The 17742-nt window shown below is 38.1% G+C and overlaps 1 protein-coding gene across 4 annotated transcripts in view; it reads left to right on the top strand.

Moving 5' to 3' along the window:
- NLGN4X (neuroligin 4 X-linked) overlaps positions 1 to 17742 on the top strand; it is a 188176-nt gene that overhangs the window by 155875 nt on the left and 14559 nt on the right. The gene's annotated exons all lie outside the window — the stretch shown is intronic.

Genomic DNA, 17742 nt, shown 5'->3' with positions numbered 1-17742 from the left:
AAATCTTCAAAGAGATACTTAATGTAAAATGAAGAACTGCAAAGTTGAATGAGGAGTATACATATCTTCTAAATCATTGGATATTGGTCAAGATTGGTACAAAATAGGAAGAATATTTCACTTGTTATGATAATGAGGTAGGGCAAGACTGATCATTACCTTCCAAATTTATTCAGAGCTTTATAGAAAACTTATGAAATACTGTGTTAAAACAAAGAAGCAACTTCATGTTTTCACTGATTTGACTATAGCATATTTATCTTAAAATCCCTTTTTTTGTTGTTGTTGTTTTTTTTTTTTTTTTTTCCTCAAGTTGAAGAAATGCCTCAGATTACCAAGAAAGCCCACCTAATTTATGACTCCACTTTATGAAAGTTGTTTGGCAAATATCATAGTTCTAGATATTTTGCTTGATGTCTCTCTATGAATGCTCTAACTTAGAATTGTCAGTGTACTTTAAAATATTTAGGATCTCTGTGTGTAAATGATTGGATTGCTGAGGCTATAGAAGTAATAAGGTGTTTATACTTGCTTTTTCTTTTTAAGAAGAGTGATTGTGTCACATAATAGTTCTACTGACGTGGTAAACTCCTCCTTAGACACACTAATTCAGGATATTCTGTGTGTTTGAATGTGCAGCAGAATTGATTTGGTTCACTTTGTTAGAATTGTGAATGCTGAGGCACATTATTTAAATCCATTTATTTCTCACAGGGCATTCATGATGTGCAAAACCAATCTGAGACAATCTATTTTAATATATTCTGTGGACTTCAGTGTCAAAAACAAGAAAAGATAGTTTTGACAAAAACATTTTTTTTAAAAAAAAGGAAGTAAATTTGAAAAAAAAAAAAAAAAGAAAAAAAAGAGTATATTACTAGGAGTTCTAGAAAGCTGTTCATGTAACTCCTGAAATACTACCTTATCTTATTCAAGTCTTCTAAAGCTCTATTTTGAATAGTAGAAGGAGATAGAAGTGCATGAACAATGTTATGTTTCTAAAAAACTCATTTTAGCCATTTCTAAAGCTGCTTAGTACATCACTCAGCACAGGCAACGTGTAAGAGATGTGAGGGATGGGAGATGCAGTGCCAATGTTGCTCTCATTTGTGGCTTCTGGCAATGGGAAGGTTCCCGATGGCCCTGTAAATCAACAAAAGAATTAAGTTTAAGGTTTATCATGGTCTAGTTAGCCCATCTATTGAAGCCCAGAAACAAACTTTACAACTCACAAAGAGTTGTAAAGCAGGTATGTTTTGCAGTGCTGGGTGCAAGGGGAATCGCTCCTCCTAGCTTGCACACCAACAGCACACTTTGCCAAAAATTTATTCAGTGCAGATATATTCATGGCATTACGCAACACAAGTGTACATATGCATAAGCAAGGTGGGGATAGTTTGTACAGACTCAGATCTGTCTCTGGTGGTCATTTACTCCTTCAAGGGTCTTATCTTCCTCTTCCTCTTTTGTCCTTTAGATGAACTTTAGCCATTCACCATCTGTTTGTACTTGGTGATCTCAGCAGCTTTTTAACCAATTTTATGGTCAAGCTGACACCGTTATTCTTGTTATCTCTGCCTGTGTCTAACACACAGTTCTTGACAAATACCAGTCCCTGATAAGCTTAGGCACCAGTCTCTAATAAACAAGTTTCAAAAGAACATTCAAGGCGTCAAAATAACATTCTAGGTAAACAGGATTGTTAAGAAATTGCAAAGCAGTTAGTTCCCTATATCACTATATCTGCAGGGTCATAGGGTCTAACTTTGGGATACAGACACCAAGGACATCCTTATATACCAACCAGACTTCTAGTGAAAAAGATTAAGCACACTCATCCTACTGAACGCAGCCAGTTTGGTAAATTCAGCAACAGAACTCATAATCTTTGCAGTCTTGTTTATCAATTAGCTTTAATTAAATACAAAGTAAGTTTAACTGTTTATCAAGCATGTTGTCGTGGGTTGAGCCGAGAGGACAACTGAGCACTACACAGCCACTTGCTTACCCCTTCCCCCTCAGGAATGGGAAGGAGAAAATAAAGCAAAAGGTTCAGGAATCGAGATGAGGACGGGGAGGGATGACTCATCCATTATGGTCACTGCAAAAGACAGACTTTATTGCGGAAGAAAAAACCCATCAATTTAATTCAAGCATCACCACCACCACCATTTAACAGACAGAGTAGAACAGTGAGAAGCATTACTACATCTTAAAAACACCTTCTCCCCACCTCTCCCTTCTTCTCGGGCTCTGTTTTTTTCCCTGATTTCTTACCTCCTCCCCTTCCAGCAGCACACAGGGCAGGGGATGGGGGTTATGGTCAGTCCCACCTCTCCTTCCTCCTCAAGGACAGGACTTCTTGCAGTCTTCCCCTGCTCTAGCATGGGATCCGTCTCACAAGAGGCAATCCTCCATGAACTTTCTCCACCTGAGTCCTTCCCACAGGATACAGCCCTTCCCGAGTTGCTCCAGTGTGGGCCATCCCCTCATGTTGCAGTCCTCCCATCACCGAACTACAGCAGTGGGGGCTGCTTCTTCCCACAGGTTGCTGTCTGGCTTTGGGCTGCAGTGGAACAGCCTGCCCTCTCACCATGGGTTGCAGGGGAGTCTCTGCTCTGGCACACCTCCCCCTTCTTCTCCTTCTTCAGCTGTCCTCAGTGTTTGCATAGGTTTCCCTCAGCACTCCTTCTCCTCCCTGGTTCCCCTTCTTAAATACATTCTCACAGAGGCACAGCCACTGTCATTAATTGGCTTGGCCCTGGCCAGAGGTGGGGCCAACTTGGAGCCGTGGGATCTTCAACAAGCTTCTCACAGGGGCCACCCCTGTAGACCCTTCCCCCGGTACCAAAAACCCCACCACACACACAAACCCAACACACATATTAAGGAACAAAAACTAGAACACTGAAAGATATTTTGTTTTTCTTTGAGCCTTTCTTAAAAACTGTTGTCAAAGGAAATTTAGTATTCACATATGCCATTATCCTCAAGTGTAAAAGAACGATACGTGTTCTATGTAATCTGGTGCTTTAATACACCACTTAAGTGGGTATTTTGCCCTCATCCACTGATAGGGTATTTCAGCAGGCATTTTAGAAATTTTAGGAAATTTCATTTTAAAGGAGCATTTAGTACAAGACAACTAGTGAATTGATCAAGATAAAGAATTGTGAATCATTTACTCTTGTTGAAAACCATTTGTGCTATGCCTTTCTCAAAGGAGTATGTGTAGTATAATTATTAATAATTGTTATAAGATATATACAAAGTATGTAGCATAAAAAGACTTTTAATAATAGTGTCACTTTTCAACTTTATTTCTGGTTCCCAGGAATTTTATTAAAGGTTTTATCAGTGATTATTCACTGTCAGACTATCAAGTGGTAAGATTAATTTCTTAGCGGTCCCTTTCCTTAGTGCTTTGTCAAGGAACTGAGCATTTTCAGATTATTAAGGATATTATAAATTCTAGTCAAATACTGTCAACAGAAGTGATTTGTCTAATTTCTCAGAAAATCCTACTGCATGTTACATGAGCTTTCAGAACAGCATGCTACTTACTTTATAGGTTATTGACACCATACTTCATAATGGTATGCACCACATATAAATAAGACAAGGGTATGATCAGATTTTTCAATAAAGAAGTCAGAATGTAATTAGCTTCTCAGAATAGCCATTTGTTATGATTAAAATAATGCAACATTCCTGCTCATTTTTAACAATTCACTATTAAATATATGTACTAATGGTCTGATGATTTAAAAATCTACTGTACTCCACATCAAGCTCAACTCTTACATAAGCCTAAATAAATGTTTAAGAATTTTGTTTCACTTGCTAGTAGAAATTTTTTTGAAATTAAAATCACAATGGAAGGTAAAGAAATAGTACAAGTGCTTTATTTCTGCAGAGTCAATTTAGTTTTTATCTCAGTACTATATGTGCATGTTTTCTGTGTTTTCAACAACATTTTGCTCCACCAGTGTTCAAAGTATGTTTTTGAAGTCAGTGTCTAGAATTGATCTATAACCAATTGGTGGTTTCTGCACAGGGCACTGATGAGTGTCCAGGCCTCAAGCCAGCCGAGTATTAGCAACACAAAAGATCTTTCCTAAAAGAAGGGTCAACTTGGATGCTTTTTTCATCATAGATTAACTGGCACTGATGCAGTAGTTTCTGGCTTTCAAATGCTGCTGGGTGATAGCTGGTGCGTTGGGCCAGGTACAGTTGTATTCCTGTTCTGTGCCTGTAAGCAGGCTCTTCTGTGAGCATAAGAAAGGAAGGAGCAGCAGCCACAAATAACTGCACTGAAGTTTGTGAACATAAAATGAGGCACTCTGTGACCAATGTCCTTCTCTCAAGGTAATGGTCAAAAAGAACTTGCTCTTTAAGTGTATATATTTGCTGTTGTTACAGATGGCAATATAGTTACTCTCCCTTAAAGCCCTAAACTCTGAAACAAAACATTATGGAAAAACAAACAAACAAACAAACAAACAAACAACCTAGATGAAAAATTAGGAGTTTGTTCTTTTCATCTGCTTAGTCACATAATTGTTTCCATTCTAATTAAAAAAGTATAACTTTATTTTAATGGGCTTTTAATTTTGAAACTAGTATTCTGTATTCCAGATGTATGATATTTTGCTGTCTTTTAATATGTCTAGCTAGAAAAACAAAAAAAAAAAAAGAAAAAAAAGCACAGTTCATTTTCAGTTTTATAGTCTAAACTGTCTAAATGTTATGTACTGTTTGCTAGCTCAGGGGAATGAAGTTTATGCCTGAGAGCAGGGAGCAGCTCAACACAGTGAGGTAACTCATTATGTCTGCTTCCTGCAACAGAGAATGGTGCTTAAGAGAACAAGACAGTTGTCCATGGAGCAGAAGACAAGTGAGACCATTGCTAATTATCACTTGTTAACCATCGTCCTCTTCCAAGTGATCAATCCTCAGAAGAGATCTAACATTTGAAATCATATAGCCTTTTATAATAGATTAATGATGTCAGGCTACCTAGTAGAAAAATAGTTTTTATTAGATGCTGCATTCTCTTCTTTATGTTGCCCTACTTTTTGCATTTAAAAGTGCTTACTTCAAAGCTAGTCCATTCAAACAAAACAAATTTAATTTTTTTATTTTTTATTTTTTTTTTATATGTCCTGTATAGTATGTTAGTTGTTCAGTGTATGTTACTCCTCTGCCTTCGGATGTTTTGCTGCATTCATTCTTCCAATTATGCGTGCAGTCTTAACTTCAAAATGAGACACGCAAGAAAAATGTGAACAGACGCACAAAAATTCAACTTCTGTTGAGGGACATGCATTGCATCTTGGGATTGAGATCATAATTGACTTTTGTTTTCATGTTGATAGTGGGGCCACTCTCCTATCACTCCAGCTCACTGGAAGTCACAGTTTCTACCTGCATGTCACTTAGATATTTTTGAGGGTTTTTAATCATTGAGGATCTTTCCCAGATCATCTGTTCTGCATGTTCCAAGGAGGATGAATGGTGCTGATCTGTGAATGCCTAAGACAATGTTAAGGATGTTACAGACACAGTTGGAGGAAGCCATAATTAATCCCAAACTGGAATGACCCTTGCCAAACTTTTTTTTTTTTTTTTTTTTTTTTTTTTTTATTTCTGCATGACTCTTTTCCTACTGTAGAGCCAATGCAGAGAATGAGCATTATCCTACTTCCACTTCTTTGCCATCCATTGAATCCATACATTCAGCTTATCTCTCTGCAAGAAGCTCTATGAGCTTGATGTTACCTGTAGGGTATTTGTTGCATCAGTATGCATCTGCCTTGACTTCCCTGTATTCACAGAATAACAGTCTCTCTGCTATGTTTATTAGATAATGGTGCTATCTTATTTATTTAGTTAGTTTGTTTATTTCTTTACAGAAACATACAATTCCAAGTGTCTCTCAATTGTAGGCAACGGGCATGTATCTAATTAATGTTTCAGGTCAAGCAAGTTGAGTGAAAAGGATTGTAGGCAATGGGAATAATGCATTCTGGTTGGCATGCTAATGGCCTTCACCTAATTTGTACAAAACACAAATTCTGTGGAAAACCTCATTTTCCAATAACCATTCACTCAAGACAAAGTGATTAGATTTGGTGATGCTAGTTGCCATCTAGTTCTTACATAAGACATCAAAGAGTAGTATTCTTACTGGAGAAGGGGTGGCTATGACATAAGAAAATAAAACTGGAAGTCAGAAGATATATGTCAGTGCTGGTGACTACCTAAACTGCCAACAGGATTCGCTGGAGGGCCACTTGGGCTGACTTCTAATTTGGTTGAATACTAAACTGAATGTTTGCCTTAAGAGGACACCTGCCTTTTTTCCAGAGTTAATAGTACCATTATAACAACGCCCTATTGACTAGTAGATTAATTTATGTTTTGGTGAGCTTTTTTGCTGTTCAATGGAAGCTTACAGGTTTACAGTGCAATTTTATTTCTCTTAAAAGTAGTATTATATAAAACCAACAAAAACTATTGGGTAACTTTGTTTTAAATACTAAACAAAAATAACCAATGAAGTTCTTAATGTTATGAGTTCTTATTTCTTGTTTTCACAGTGTCTTGTAAGCACTTGGGTTTTGACACCAGTATATTAATGCAGTAATATTGTCTGCTTGGTCACTTGGTGTTTTTCCTAGCAAGAAAAAAATTACACCTAGTGTCCTATAACCCCTTTATTCAAAAGATTCCAATTTTGTGAAGCTAATAATTAGAAATAAAATTCCCCTTGATGTTTTTATAACTGGTTGCTATTTATGTCATCCAGGATAACTTTCCCGTCATTTGTAGGTAAACCTAATGTCTTCTCTTGTCTTTAAATTATGTAAGTTTTTTTCTGTGTCCTATTAGGTTTTCTCTATTATGGATGACCAGCTAAAGATGTCTCTTGATCATAATATTATTTAGTTTAAAAAATCAAAAGTATGTTAATTTTATATGGCATAATGTACTGGGTCTGGCTGGAATGGAGTTAAATTTCTTCAGGCCAACCCATATGGTGATGTGTTTTGGTTTTACTGCTAAAGCAGTGTTGATAACACACCAGTGTTTTGTCTATTGCTGAACAGTGCTTGCACAAGGCCAAGGCTTTTTATTTTTCCCACTCTAACCCAGAGCCAGTAGTCTGGTGGTGGGCAAGAGGTTGAGAGGGTCATCAAAAGTCAGGACAGCTGACCCAAAGCCAAGGGAATATCTCACACTGTATAACATCATGCTCAGAGGACATAGCCTCAGAGGAAAAAGTAGTGTAGGCTTGGCTTCCAAGCAGCTGTTGTTCAGAGACTGCTTAGGCATCAGTCTGCCTGTACGAGGTGGTGAGTGATGTCCTTTTATTCAGTTGTTTTTTCTCTTTCTTTCTCCTATTATACTGTCTTTATCTTAATCCACAATTTTTCTCATGCTTGTCCTTCACATTTTCTGCTCTGTATATTGGTGGTGTGTGTGTGTGTGTGTGTGTGACTGTATTGCAGCTTTGTGGGTGCTTAGCTGCTGGCCAGAATTAAAACACCACAAAAAAGTAGTGGCTCATTAAATTGTTTTTCTGTACTCATAGTGCATTTCTCTTGTTAAATGCCTTTGGATATGACTATCTAGATCAGTGATTAGAGAATATTTTCCAATCATAGACTGACTGAGTACAACAGGTGTTTGTCAGTTTCTTCTTCAAAACACACTTTTTTTTTTTTTTTTTTTTTTTTTTTTCCTATAAATGACATTCTCAGATCAATTGATTGATTTTATCTTGTTTTGTTTTGGTTTTAATCAGGCTGCTTATAACACATTCAACAACAATCTTTTTACTGGACCTGCTCTTTTATTGATTACATTTTGTTTAATGGCACGTTTAACTTGTGAATATTTGGATAAATAGCAAGAAGACAGTAGATCAATTAATGTGTTCTGCAATATTTGTTGCTGTCATCTTTATTTACTATTTTTAAAAAAATCTACATTCATAGCAATTGACAAAAGCTTCTTCAGTGACACTTCATATACACTTATGTGCATCATGAGTAATGATGATAGAACTGCATGTTGAGAATGTCTTCTATCTGCAATGCTTTAAATAACATTCATTGTCCTAACCTTATTGCACAATAGTTTCTGAGCATTTGACAATGAACAAGGCAAATTTAAAAGCAGTTAAGGTGTCATGTACAAATTTCAATTGGATTCATTAAAGCTATTTCATTGTAGAAATATCATAATGGCTTAACTGAAACTTGTTGACCTTCCTAGTGCTCTGATAAATTCATGATCTCTAAGAAGTGTTCTTATAAACATATGCTATCCAGGACATTTTCAAAAGGCTTTCATGTATTTCAGACAAGAGATTTTCCTGAATTGTAAAGAACACACTTTAGATTACAGTACTGAATCAATATAGAAACAAATAAAAATATTCTCACTTCACCCTCTCTCTGACCTATTCTTTTGTACTGCATGTGGTAATAACATATTCTTTCTAGACAAGCAGATTTAGGTTTTGCCTTCACAATAGAAGTAATTTGAAAGAATACATCAAAGTAGAATCCTAAGAGACTGTTTTCTTGCTTAAGTCTGAGTTATAAAATTGGATTAAAGGCATCACTATTCTTTACATTTTAACATAGTCTAGTAACTCATATGAAAACTGTAAGCTAAGTTGTCTTCATTAGGTGTTTCTCTTCACTTATCATATCTTGAGTTAAAATTTAAATCATTGTTATCTGGAGCTGGGTAGGGTAAGTAGCCATAGCAGGGATATATTTCTTTCAGTGACCTCTGCTTTAGAATAGCAGGCCATACTACTGCTTGAGTTGGTGAATATTAAAAAATTTGCTTTGACAGTAGCACCTGCAAATTTCAAACCATTTTACATCTGAAGGAAAAGCATTATTGTTTTGTTTTCAGGATGAAGAAGTATCTGTGTAAAATTATTTCTGCACAGACCCATATGTGGCCACTCCACAGTCCTCCCATTTGTCTTAGTCACTAGGTAGCTGTCTCAGACTGTCCCTGCACAGTGAGCCTGTGCAGCAGTGATGCTTATTCAGCTTTCTATGGGCCATTCATGCTGCAGGAAAAATTCAGCACTGATTTTCTTTCTGCTTAACATGTGCCATGGACACCATCACTCCATCTTGAATCCTACCATCTTTACAGTAATGTTTAAGCAGTACTGTTAAAGTTACACATAGAGTTAAACTGAAAAGGAATATATAATTATAGTGATTCCAACCAAAACATCATCTAGCCAAGAATCCTGTCTCCAAACACTGTTGGGTAGGTTAAGGATGGTTAAGGAAGGGCAAGCATAGGACAAACCTATATGATAATTCCCTACAATACAATACTCCTTTATCCTCCAACTATTTGTATCTCAGGGACTTCCTGGACCAACTGTGGTCTCTATGTACTCAGTAATCCCCAATGAGTACTACTTCACATTTGAACACGTTGACATCTGAATTAATCAGGTACACTTTTACAGTGGTAAATGTGATATGTATGGACAAAAGCTATTAGAAAATATGAAGACTGCTGTATGATTGCCATTTGGTCTTTGCTTTAAAAAGGCCCTATTCTGGCATTTCAGAAATGAAAACAGAAAGTACATGATTATGCTTTGAAGCATAGTCTCTTTTATTTATATTGCTTATGTCATATTTCTAATCAGTTGTACAAATCAATCTTATCTGTGAGAATTTTGCCTGACAAATTGCAGCCTTCTATATAGGTCTGGGCAGCAGTCATGAAAAGGAGTAAAGACAAAAGAAATGTGAAACAAGACAGAGCAACAGATGCTTAAGGAGGAGACAAATAGATCAAAATGCATGTGCTGATGATTTTGTACAGATTTCCTGATGATTAATTTCTCATTACGATATCTTGGCTATTCAATGTGTCTTATTAAGTTTGGCATTAGTTTTTATGTAAACGGGCTACGTCTCAGAAATGAAACGTTTTTAAGAAAACCTGTGATGGGCAGAAGAGGAAGTAAAAGTACTTAATTCAAAGTGAAGACTGTAACCTCATGTCAAGATGCATTTTTAAAACTGATTGTAGTAGCTATTAAAATGTATGACAGAATGAGGTTTAATCTCTCGTTATTTATATTTTTCCCCTTAAATGGAAAAATACGATCAAATATAACTGGTTAACTTTCTGCTTTCTGGTTTTATTTAAATCTTAAAATCAGTGCAATTTACCAGTAGCAAACTGTACTTGTAAATTTTATTACTATTTTGAACCAGTAGGAAAATACTGTCTTTCACACAACAAATCAACCTTGTCTGTTTCCACTGGGAGATTTTATACTATCTACTGCAGTATAAATTTAGAACAAAAAAAAAACCCTACAGCGTTACTAGAGTTACTGGAGTAGTGCAAAATATTCTTCCATGAGAAGAGGAAGTCTTATGTTTGTTTATTTGTTGCTATTGAATAATGTTACTGAGGAAAAGAGAGGAAGAGGGGAAGAGAGGAAGGGAGGAAGGGAGGAAGGGAGGAAGGGAGGAAGGGAAAGAAGGAACACTCACAGTTGAAATGTAGGCTTTCAGCCAGCCATCAGATTGATTTTATATGGATTAGGCCCAGGGACCAAAATATGAAAATAAAGAATGGACTTTTCCTGCAGTAATGTAAAACTGGGTATTACTGTATGAAAAATGGCAAGAGAATGTTGTCACAGTATTTTATATTTTTAATAATTTAAAAAGAATGAGAAATCAGTACGTAGGAATAAAATAAATTGCTACAAGATTACCATTATCTTGGTGTATTTATCTCTGAGGCTGAAGTCATAGTTCTCAGGTCATAATTTACTGTATTTAAAATAATGGTGTTGTGGGTTTTTTCTTTCTCTTTATTTTTTCCTATGGGTTTACATTTTAATTATTTCTTCTGTTCTTTTTAAAGTGAATTTAGTATTCATGCCAATGGCTGTTAGTAATTCCTGAAAGACAAAACCTCCATTTTTCTGTAGAGCTACTTCAGAGCAAAAAAACCCAATGAATCATGTACTCAAATGTAAACAAGTTCATCTTCACTTTCTACAGGTTAAATCCAGGAAAACTGGAGTGAAGTTAGGGGAGTCATTCATTATTTTCATCTGAACAGCAGACAGAGCAAAGTCTGCCCTTTTGCCAGTTTATCTGTCCTGGAGCCGTGAGTGCTAGAGGTTCCTTTAATCTCTAGGCAGGGACTGATTTCACCTAAACTTGACTGAAAGGTAGGTGTCAGGTCACCTACATTTGTCTACTTTCAACAGAGAAAGAAAATTACTTTGACAAGTATTCAACCAATCCAAAGCTAGATAACTAAAAAGCTGAAGGTACTTTTGGAGGTTTTGTTGTCTCCCCACAGTAGTTGTCAGATTAGTAAAAAAATATGTTAGATTAGACACAAAGGTTTTAAGTGGCTAAAGTTAACAGTGATTCATACGTCCTTCTGTATCTCCTCTGATCTGGAGCTCTACATGACACAAAGACATCAGTTATGGTTGATGTTGCTTCTTGACATACTCATGCTATACTCCTCAAACTATCTGTTCAGTGCCCATAAATCACCACATAACTTTCATTTGAAAATACTTTTGTCTAAGTATTAAGGTAGATTATATTCCAAATTTATTGTAAGTGAAATGATTTACAGTTGTTAAGCAGCCTATTGAGCTATTTGTATGTCTGGACAAGGTCCACACCTGAAATGCAGCTGCACCTGAGCTTGCTCCTTGCAAATTGAAATTCCATCGTTCGAAGCATATGACTTAGATCCTGAGTGTGTCCACACTAGTGTTTTAATTTAGATCAAGAATGCATGTCCACAGAAAAACTCAGTATTGTTACCACCTCCTTGCACATTGTTTCACATTGCAGAGAGATTCTGTAAAGTACAGCCTGGACCCTTCCAGGTGAACTTCAGCTGGAAGATGTGCTCCCCTTTATGCATGATGTCCACCACTGATCATTCATTCAGCCATTGGGACCGGACAAGATTTAGGCTGTAGTGGAAAACAGGATGTGAAATGTGCATAGTGTGATACCCATCTATTCTGTTCTAAACTCACTCTTGCAGGTCTGCATGTCATACTAATGTAGGGATGGTCTCCAGCTGCAAGACTGGGGCTGGACAGAAGTAAACTGGATAGATTTTACAGATATTGGCCCCAGTTATTTGTTAATGTGACTCCCCACATAACTTCTTAGTAGTAAAAGGGAAATATCAGTGCTGGTTTGTTGGATTTTGCTTGGTCTTTCAGTAAGATTTCTGTGGCAGTGGGAAAACCAATTATAAAGACAAACCTAGGGTTTTCCTCTTGTATAAGTGGGATATAAAGGAGCTCCATGTGTAGATTTGTATCTTCAGTCCATTATCAAAACAGTGCAACTGACAGCATATAGCTTATGAGTCCATTTATTTTTAAAACCTGTGGAAAAGAAAAATTTCCAATGATTTCCATTTGTAGTCTTCTTCCTCCTTGACTGTAGTGTCGTGGTTTGAGCCTGGTCGGCAGCCAACCACCACGCAGCCACTCTCTCTCCCTTCTCTTCCGGCAATAAGAAGGGACAGAGAGACAGGCTTGGGGTTCGAGATAGGACTGGGATGGGGAAAAAAAAAAATCCCCCTTTATGGTCATGAGCAAAAGTCAGACTTTTTAGCGGAAGAAAAAAAGAACATACATTTATTACAGACATTAACAACATGTAACAGAGTAGGACAGTGAGAAGCATTGCCACATCTTGAGAACACCTTCCCCCCACCCCTCCCTTCTTCCTGAGCTCAGTTCAGCTCCCAATATCTCTACCTCCTCCTCCAGTGGTGCAGGGGCAGGGACTGGGGGGTACAGTCAGTGCTGCTGCTTTCTTCCATCTTCAGTGGGGGGAGCTTCTGGACCTTGTTCCTCCTGCTCCATCGTGGTCCCCCTCTCACAGGAGACAGTCCTCCACAAACTTTCTCTGACATGAGTTCCTTCCACCAACCGCAGCGTTCCCCACACTGCTCTTTCGTGGGTCACTAACATTCTCCGACTGGATTCTCTCCCACGGCTGCAGCCTTTCCCGAGCTGCTCTGGCGTGGGGTATCCCCATATGCTGCAATCCTCCCAGTGCTGAGTTACAGCAGTGGGTCTACCTTTTCCCACAAGACCCCGGCCTTCTTCGGGCACAGCATCTTGATCAACCAGGTGGAAACCACAGGCCATAAATCAATGTCTGCTCCACCGTAGGTCTTCATGGGTGGCGGGGGGGGCCGCCCTGCCGTCTCCCCACAGGATACAGGGGGGTCTCTGCTCTGGCACACCTCCCCCCCTCCTTTATTCCTCCGTTCCTCCACTGACCTTTGTGTTCATGCAGCTGCAGCAACTCCTTCTCACAAGTCCGACTGCTCGTCACCACGTCCCTTCTTAAATACGTTATCACAGAGGCGCAGCTGATTGGCTCAGTTTCCAAACAGAAGTGGAGCTGACTTGGAGCTGTGGGAGCTTCGAGAAGCTTCTCACAGGGGGCCGCCCCTATAGTCCCCTCCCCTGCTACCAAAAAAACCCCACCACTCACTCAACCCAGGACATGTAGCTAATCTAGTAGGTTAAGAATAAAACATTCATACAGAATGCTTCCCTTAATAGAATCAAAGAAAAGTAAATAGAACTGTTACTTTAGAAACCTCAATTTAAAGCATTACTTCTTCCTACATGAAAGAATGTAAAAAAAAGAGATATAAAATTAAAGTGATTCTGCAAAACAAATTAAGAATACTTTATATTTCCTCCTATAAAGTTATGCATTTTTATGTATTCTTAAAAAATAAGCTGCTACAGGGAAAAGCTGCTCAATTCATGTGGTATAAATCAAATCATTATCAAAGCAGTTTATTAATTTATTGATGGCATATAACTAACTAGCAGTCAGCGAGCTATACTTTACAAAAGATAAACTACAATACTAGACACTTACGAAATGTTAGTAAACACTTGAAAATTTCTAAACACCCTTCTATAACTCATTCCAAAGTGTTCTAATCACCTACACAGAGCTAGGTGTGCATCGAGCCACCCCCACACTGAGTGGGTCACCAGCAGCCCTTTTGGGGAGGAGTTCCCCTATTCTCCATGCGGGACATATGGCTGCTCCAGCATCAGGTGAGCTCCTGCCACTGCCGACCACCCACTGACCCACACAGGGAAAAAAATACCCCATGAGGTCCCCCACCACACCAAGATGGTCCCTGTGTGCCAGCCAATATGGACAGCTGCTGGCTGGGTGCAGGCACCCCACCGGAGGGTGCTCTGTCCAGGCTGGGGGGAGTTTGTGATGTTGGTGGCCACTTCCTGCAATGTCAAACCATGTCCAGCTGCTGCCCTCTTCCTATAGCCCTCTTTCTACTTTTACAAATTGTCACGCTTCTTTTGCCCTACTTTTCAAGCTGAACTTTGCTTCAGAAGACTCTAATTCCCTAGTTGCTACTCAGTCCAGCTGGTGGTCATCTTTCCCTCTGGCATGATAATTTTGGAACAAATGTCCGCTGAGACAATTTGGGGTATTTCACTCAACACACATGGGATGCATTCACATTTCTCTTTCTCAGCTGTTGCTGTCCATGACGTTTTGCAGTGGAAGAGTCGTGCGGTCACCCTTCCAAATCATTATTTAAGGGAAGACAGATTTGTGAAGTCAAGAACTGAATATTACTGTCAATGCCTTTCTGTATTACTCTGTGGGGAAAAAAAAAAAAAAAAAAAATATTCTCTGTGTTTTCCAATATTCAACTATTGTCATTCTTTCCTCTGTTGCATTAGGCTAGTGAGAAGAACTTCCAGGTTCTATCAAAACACTAACCTAAGGATTTTCAGATTGCAGTATGCCCTTCAAATCACACCAAACCATAAAATGGGAAATATTCTTAACTGCACTTAACAGCATATATGTAAAAGGCACATAGTATAAATCCCCATCTCAGAAAAAAAAAAAAAAAAAAACAACAGCATTCCTGTTTCTTCAGAATTTTAGTGACACATGACGATACTGTTCTGAAACATTCACAGTGGTCACAGAAAACAAATACAAAAATCTCTTAGTCTTGTGTATTTCTGGACAAATAGTTACTCCTAGGCTGAATTTTTTGAAATGGCTTTAAACAAATATTTTGATCTGGTATTCAAGAGCATGAAAGAAAGTATATCCTCATCAAGAAAAGACAGATTTATTCAGTTTTTGTCATGTGGGGCTGACATTTTGCCATGATTAGTTTTTAAATTAAGAAAATTTGCTCTTGCAATTAATGAGAATCAGAATAGAACTGTGGAAGCAAAAAATCTTAATTTGTCTAACATCAGATATTCATTGACTGCAGTTTTACTTAGTCACCTTTTAATACATTTGGAAAGAATACAAAATCACAAAGATTAACCAGCTTTGGCTTGGTGCTGTTAGAAAAGTTAAAGCATGTTTAGGTTCTGAATATTAATTACCATGCTGCATTAAAGGTTACAACAGTTACTTTCTTCCAGGGAAGTCACAGTTCCGGTTGAATAAAGGCTTAATTATAGAATATTATAGAATTTTGTAGTGAACTGCAGCAACAAAGCCAGCAAGTGGGTTATTCTTTCTTTGACAGTCCTAGAAAGATAATAAAGGCATGTGAAAAAGAGAAAAACACGTCTTAAAAAAATTGAGTCAATTATGGATTAATAGTTTGTTTGGCTTTTCCCCATTGGTACAGAAGAGCAAAAAGATGTTATTGCTATTCTAACTACTGTGTTTGCCATTATTAGAGACTTTTTTATGAGAAAGCGACATGAAATGCTATTTAGCAATAAGGTTATAATTCTTATTACTGCAATTGAAGCAACTGTTTTGTGAAAAATACAAGGACTCATCAGACACTTGCTGACATTAAATACCTAATCTAATCACTAATTAAATATGAAAAAGATTCTTTTGGGTGCAAGGTGATACATTTCATTCAATGATGCCTAACTTTGCATGCAGAAATTGATGCCACCATAATGTAGGCCATTGTTATGGTTTGTGCCTGGTTGGCAGCCAACCACCCTGCAGCCGCTCACCCACCCTCCCCCAGAAGCCTGGGAATGGGGGAGGGAATTGTAGGGGTAAAGGGAGACTCTCAGGCTGAGATAGGAACAGTTTAATAATGGTAATAAAACAAAAACAATGACAGTAATAGAAAATATAAATGGGCAATGCACAATGCAATTGCTCACCATCCACTGACCAATACCCAGCCCCTTCCCAGCTAGTGATCCCAAAATACTAAGATCCCGCAATCACAATCCCAGAAGCGAGAGAGAGAGAGAGAGAGAGAGAGAGAGAGAGAGAGAGAGAACCCCTTCCTGACCGCCCCTCCTCTATACAGTGAGCATGACGTTCCATGATATGGAATATTTCATTGGCCAGTTTGGGTCTGGTGCTCTGTCCATGCTCCCTCCCAGCTTCTTGTGCACCTGCACATGGGCAGGATATGGGGAGTCGGAGAGTCCTTGAAGTCTCAGCAGCAGCTGAAAACATCAATGTGCTATCAGCATCCTTCTCATACCAAAGCCAATGCTGAATCTAAACACAGCACTCTTCTGGTTACCAAATAGGAACATTAACTCTATTCCAGTCCAAACCAGGACAGCCACATAGCATTCCATATTATGTGACTGCTTGTAAAACTTGAGGGTGGATTTTGCATCTCATTGTAGGAATTTTACCATAGAAAACATCATGGTGAAATTCTGACAGGTATGAATGTCCAACATATATCATTTTCACTTTTCTCTTGCCTTTCCTTCTCTTCCACTTCCTCCGTATTGTGAATCCCTTCCACCTTGTGAATTTTCATTCTTTTTATCACTGAAAAAACAACTACAGACAGTACAAAGAGATCTGTTCCCCTTTGCCAAAGCAGATGAAAAGTACTGCAAGGCCTTTTTTTGCCTAGGGACCTCAGGCTTCCCTTGCAGTCATTCCTAGGAGCAAGAAGGTCTTGTCACAACAGGATAAGGTGGCTCAAGGTGACAGGCTCTCTCATCTCAAACTGCTTCAGGACTGAGGCTCTCCTCAGTCCTGAGGCAAAATTCTCCTGGCAAATAAGACTGAACTGATAATTAGCTTGGAAACACCAGCCAAGCGATTGCCTTGTTTTATCTTGATAAGCAGTTGTCAGTGGTGCCTAAATCAGTAATGTCCATCTGAAAACTTCCATATGCTGAAGATATTTCTAATAGACTTCTGACTTCCAGTTGTCTGACAGGAAAAGGTCTGTGGGAGTTAAAAAAAAAAGATTGTGAGTACATGGCTCGATGCAGTAATTTGGACGTAGCACAAGGTCTTAACTGTGAATGAGAGGCAGCACAGATAATTGCAATGTTTCACCTTAGCTGATTTCAGAAAAACAAAATTAATCTCATTCCTAGTCTTCCAGTCATTTTGTTCTCAGTTGCAAGACAAGAAGCAAACGTGTCATGCTTTGTTTCTAAAATCTGATAACCACAGTACAGGAACAAAAAATAGTAGTGCAGCTTTCCAAGGAAAGACAAAACCTGATTTGTTCAGATAAAATCTGCCTACCAAAGGCTGAATTGCCGAGGATTTACCTGCTATCTTCCTAATAAATATCCTCTGTGAAATTGGAGTGTATTTTTTTCCGAGATTTTTTCTGTTTCTTTTACTATTTTCTTCATCCCTCTTTTTCAGTTTCTGAGTATGTCTGTCT

Source organism: Tyto alba, unplaced genomic scaffold (genome assembly GCF_018691265.1).
Source record: "Tyto alba isolate M040663 unplaced genomic scaffold, T.alba_DEE_v4.0 Super-Scaffold_14, whole genome shotgun sequence".
Lineage (NCBI taxonomy): Eukaryota > Metazoa > Chordata > Aves > Strigiformes > Tytonidae > Tyto > Tyto alba.
Note: the sequence above shows the minus strand (reverse complement) of the source record. Positions and strands in the feature narration are given on the sequence as shown.